Here is a 6,000-nt window from a genome sequence, read left to right as displayed (position 1 = left end):
ATATTTTATGTTATATAAATTATTTATTTAACTGAACAAGTTAGCCAAAAAATCATCTCTGAAGACGAAATGACCAAAATGTCATCCGTTTGGCTTAACGGGCCAAAATTGTCTTTATCGATTGAAAAATTTTTCTAAGTATTTTCTTGGCATTTTAATGCCATAAGAACCTCAATGACCCTTCTCTGGGGTCCCAAGAATTATTTTATAATTTTTCCTAATTTTTTTTTTATTAATTATTTGAGTTAATTTTTTGTTCCTCACTTTAGTTTAAATATTTTTCCGAATTATAACTGTTCGGACCGACACTAGTCACCGGGACAGTAGATTGTACGGACTAGCTAAAATGAGGATGTTACATGATTAAATGTTTATGTGTGTAGGAATTAATTTGGGTGATTTATACTTAGTATATGTGAATGTGTACTTGAATTTGGAAGCTTGGAAATTAATGGACTGTAATGTATGAATCAGCAGCTTGGTTTGGTGCACTATAAAGATGTTATTTCATGTTTGGTTTATGAAATATTAATGTTGAATTGTGTTGGTTGTTATGGCAGTTTGGGTATGTATCTGATGGTGTGAATTGTTGAATTGTTGTAAATGAGTTTGACAAATTTTGCACTTTATTGTAACACCCCTAAGTTCGGTAGTGCGTTCTACTGTTCCGGTGACCAGTATTGTCCGGACAGCTAGAATGCCTAGAACTACACTTCGATATGAGTGAGGAGACATTAAATAATGAAATACAAGAAAAGAAAATACAAGAAAAACAAAGGAAAAATAATAGTAAAGAAATGCAACCAAGTTAAGCGAGCCGAGAACCCTAGCGATGGGTGACCGCACGGGGAAGTCACGGCGTGGACCGTTGACTAGCCCTGGACCGCGGGGAACCCTGAAAAATATTTTTAAGACTTAAAGAGACACCTATTGAAGTATAAATATCATAAGAAATATTAAAGAAAAATTAAATCATTAGTACAAAGAAAAGTGAGAAATCGAAAAACGGACAAAATCCGGTATTGCCGAAAAATCGGGAATGCAACCCGAACAAGGGCATTGTGGTCATTTGACACCCCGAGTTGTCTTTTGACTTAAATGTCCATTAAAAATACATGATATTATACTTGGAAAATGTTATGAAAAATTAAATTGGTGGTACCTAAAGTAAATAGCAAAAATTGGGAGCTTAATGTGAGAAATTGGGAATTTAAGATTAAATAAATATTTAATCACCCATGGAGCTCCACTAACTCACCTAAGTGGACCACTACATCCTCATTTTTGGACAGATTGTCATCTTCTTCAACCTTCCCAAATAGCAGCCGATTTGCTCCCAAGAAGAACTCCATGGCCAAAGCTTCCAAGCTCCATGCATGAACTCCAATCTTCACTTTCAAGCCATAATTCCTTGTAAGTCTCTCCATTAAAAGTGATCCTTACACAATGGGCAGTAGATAGGCAGCAAGAAGACCAAGTTTTGGAGGAGTTTTGAAGAATTTCCAAAGTGGTAAGTTTGTATTTTTGAATATTGCTTTGTTAAAGTTTGTAAGCATATTATGGGTGTTTGAATTATGAAGAAATTTTTGAGGTTTGATGTTGAATGGGAATGTGTAATTTTGGCAGCCATGGAAATACCTTGAAGGCAGTTTAATTGTGCTTGTAAATGGTGAATTAAATGATTGATTAAATGTATATTGTGTAGGAAATTGTTTGGGTGATGTATACTTAGTGTATGTAAATGTAAAATGAGATTTAAAGCTTGGAAAGTAATGGAATGTAAGTGTACCATTGTGGCAGTTTGCTAACTCTTGAAGAATGCTGGAATTCATGCTTGGTTTATGGAATAATGATGTTAAAATGTGTTGGTTGTTATGGCAGTTTGAGTGTGTGTATGGTGGTGTGAAGTGGGACATGTAAATGAGAGTAAATTGGTGATTGAATTGTTGTAAATTAGGTTTGAAAAATTCTGCACTTGTTGGTGCACATTGAATGCAATTGTAAGCTGCCAAAATGACCTATAATGTGTTATTAATTATGTTTAGGTCATGATACAACCAGAATTGGCTTGAAGGTTGAGTTTGGTAAGTGTTAAAAGTGATGTTTGATATGTATGCAAGAATTGCAATAAGGCAGTTTCAGTTTTCGGCCTATAACTTTAAGTGTGTGGCTCCAATTGGTATGAGACCAATTGGAGGTGAAACTAGGCACAAAATGTGCCAACTTTCATGAAGGAAGCTTGCCAAAATTCTGCTTTCAAGGTAGCTTGAAAATTGACCAAATCCGGATTAAGTGCAATTGAGGCCTGAAAACTGACCATTTGGGCAGCAGTTAGTGTTTAGGCCATAACTCACTCAAAACAGGTCCAATTGACCTGAAATGTTAACCATGAATAGATAAGACCCATATCTACAAGTCTTATGAAGACACCAAAGCCCAGAAATGACCATAAGCAAGTCAAAAAGCTTGCACAAGTTCGGGTCCAAAAACTGGCCAAACCTAAAATGACCTAAAGTGACCTAAAATGACCAATTTTGGTGCAATTTGACCAGCAATATTGAAATGACCATAACTTGGTCTACATAACTCGAAATGAGCTGAAATTTTGCCCCGCGTGCAATAAGACATAGATCTACAAGTTTGTAGTTTTGACCAAAACCCGAAAACTGAGGGAACTAGGTCGTCCGGCTAGGTCAAACTAATATCCCGGAATCCAGCAAATCGCAAGAAAATGTAGTATACACGGAAATGAATTTGGTAACATGTACCAACCCTAAAAGACTATCGAATGTTACATATTAAAGACATTAAAACCTAAATTACCTAGAATGTACCAAGGGTCGACATAGTAGGTTGACTAAGCGAATAAATAAATTCAGTGAATTAATTATCAAGCATTATCGTTAGAGACAGTTTAAATGAGTACTGAAACACTTCAAATTGTGTTTCTCAGTTTGCAAAGACTCAGGGAGGGGAAGGAAACACTGAGTCAGAGCCAAGAGACAGTTATCAGAGGTTTGTGCACAATAATTAATTCTTTTGAATTTTTCAATTGGAATAAATTATGATTATTTGTATTGTTTTAAATTGTGTTTGTGCACAATAGTTATTTCTTTTGAATTTTTCAATTGAAATAAATTATGATTAATTGTATGTTATTGTTTTAAATTGTGTTTGTGTACAATAATTTTGATATTCACTGCTTTTACTAGCAAATTTATTCGGTGAAATGAGTTATGAATAAGTTTTGATTGCTTTGGTTTTGGGAATATTGTTTGGAACTTATTGTGTTGCCAACTTTGCAAATGGAAATTTTGAGATAAAATGTGATTTATGGTTTGTATGAAATATTGAGATTTGAAATTGTTTTGATTCACATTTGGCATGATACTGTTGATATATTCCTCCCTCTTTGACTTATCAGTCTGGGGTGAGTGTGATTATGTTCCTCCCTCTTTGACTTGTCAGTCTGAGGTGAGTGTGGATGAGTACTCATTATTCAGCTAGCTTCCTCCCTCATTGATTTCGATTATTGGGGTGAGTGTGTCTTGTCGTGGTGTACAACACGGCATGTGTGGAAAAATTGTGTCATGGCCTAAATTATGTTATCGATTGGCAACATTGTATTATTCAGTTATTTGATCGAATTGTGTTATTGATTTGCAAAACGGTATTATTCAATTACTTGATCAAATTTGTGTTAGGTGAATTTTGTAAATTGTGAGATGGAATTGTGAATCATTTGATTTGTGAACTGTCAATAAAAGATTTATATATCGCATTTCAAATTGTTATTGTGCACCACTGAGTAAATTTTACTCAGCGATAGCTTTTCATTCTTTGTCGCAGTAGACAGAAATGACAGGCAACAAACTAGGCTAGTACTACATTGAGAGATCATCGGGTATATTGAGTATACCACATTTTGCATTTTATCTTGTAATGTATGTTCACTGTATGTATATATTGTTCTTGGTTTTGAGCAGTTGTAAAATAAAATTGTACATTAAAGTTGTAAAATAAATTATGAGTTATTTTGACTTGTAAAAATTGTATTATATTTTTTTGTATCTCAGTTTTTGAAAAATTACTATGGATTTGAGTTGAGAAATATGTTGTGTTGAATTATGCTAGAGTTTGAGATTGAGAAAAATATTGAAGTGCTTTTTACAGGTTTTTGAAGAACTGTTTTATCCAAATTACGGAGGGCACTCTGCCAAAAATTTTTTGCAGAAATTACTAATAGTCTAAATGTGTTAGTTAATTCACCTCAGTTCAAAAAGGTTTTTAACACCTGTAAATAGTGCTCACCACTGTAAAAGAAGTAAGAAAAGTTTTTGAGAATCCCTTGTAGTGTATTTAATGGGTTATCAGTAGGCGAAGTTGGTAATTCATTAGGTATACTACGGGATCATGTTATGCCTTATAGAGGGGTAGGGTGTAACATGTTTTAGTGGTATCAGAGCAAAGTTTTTAAATTGTGTTTTCACATGTTATTTGAATATTCTTTCTTCATAGTACAACTGCTCAATATCATTGTTTGATACATACAGTACATTACATTATAAATATGCACTAACGGGAGGAAATCTCCTTGTATTAATTGTTCAGGAGGTCTAAGATCCTCGCATTGACTATGGAAGAGGGTGATCGTTCAGTCGATCAATCTATAGAGGCTGAGGTGCAAGGGGATGCTGACCCTACATAATGTCGATGGTTCAAGACAAGACCATGATCTGCATGATTCCACCTTTCGATTCGCTCGTGCAGATGGCTGCAATGTTCCAACAAATGGCTGGTAATGTGCCTACTTAAGCCCCAATACAGACACCAGTGGTACAACCACGGTCTTCTGCAAGGCAGTATTACAAATTGATGAAATATGGGGCTACAAAGTTCAAGGGGACAGTAGATCCTCTAGAGGCAGAACAGTGGTTAGAAAGGATGGATTGAGTATTCAAGAAATCGCCTTTGCATGAGGAGCTCAGATTTGAATACTCAGTATCTTTGCTACAGGGGGATGCTTATGACTAGTGGAAAACCATTCCCCACAGTTTAGTAGAACCTGCAGTGCTAACCTGGAGTGACTTTCTCAGGGAATTCAGACAAAAATATGTCCCTGCTGCTTATGTAGATCAGAAACTGCAAGAGTTCCTAAGTCTGAAACAGGGGAGTAGATCGGTGGCTGAATATGAAAGGGAATTTTTCCGCCAGAGCCATTATGCAGTAAGTCTACTTTCTACCAGTAGGGAGAGATGTAAGAGGTTTGAAACCGGCTTGAAGCCTAGTATCAGATTACAAGTGGTCGGATTCAAACATAACAACTTCTCTAAACTTATTTCTCAAGCACTAAAATTAGAAAGAATTGAATCTGAAGCAGCTTTTGAGAAAAAGAAATCAGAGAAGACAGAAAAAGAGGGAAAGTCAGTAGAACAGAGTTCTAGTGGTCTTACTGGAAAGAGGAAAAACTTTGGGGGATACAACAGAGATAGTAAGAAGTCCGGTGGAGATAGATCTTCTGGACAGAAACCACCTCGATCCGATCAAAGAACTCAACAGAAACCCGAATGCATTTGTCGGATCGACTTTGTGAAACTTGTGGTAAACCACATAGTGGGGTATGTTATAGAGCCATAGGAGCATGTTTTAACTGTGGAGAGACTGGCCATTTTGCTAGGGATTGTGTAAATCTAGGTCGTTCTGGATCATTTACTACACCAAAGGGATCAACACAAGTTTCTACCCCAAAGAGTTCACCATCAGTTAGTAGAGGCAAAGGTAGAGGTAGGGGTAGTACACCTAGAAGTCAGAGTACTGTGAATCAGCCAGAACAGGGTAATGCTCCAGCTGGAGTATATGCTATACGGCAGAGAGAAGAGACTTAGACTTTTGATATTATTGTTGGTACTTTCTCAAATAGTAACTACGATATATATATGTATTGTTTGACCTGGAGTTTGCATACTTTTATGTTAGTGTTAGAACTATTTATTCTATTGT

The sequence above is a fragment of the Hevea brasiliensis genome, chromosome 12, assembly GCF_030052815.1.
Source record: "Hevea brasiliensis isolate MT/VB/25A 57/8 chromosome 12, ASM3005281v1, whole genome shotgun sequence".
In the NCBI taxonomy this organism is placed as follows: Eukaryota; Viridiplantae; Streptophyta; class Magnoliopsida; order Malpighiales; family Euphorbiaceae; genus Hevea; species Hevea brasiliensis.
The sequence above is the reverse complement of the archived record's forward strand: the minus strand, read 5'-3'. Positions refer to the sequence as shown.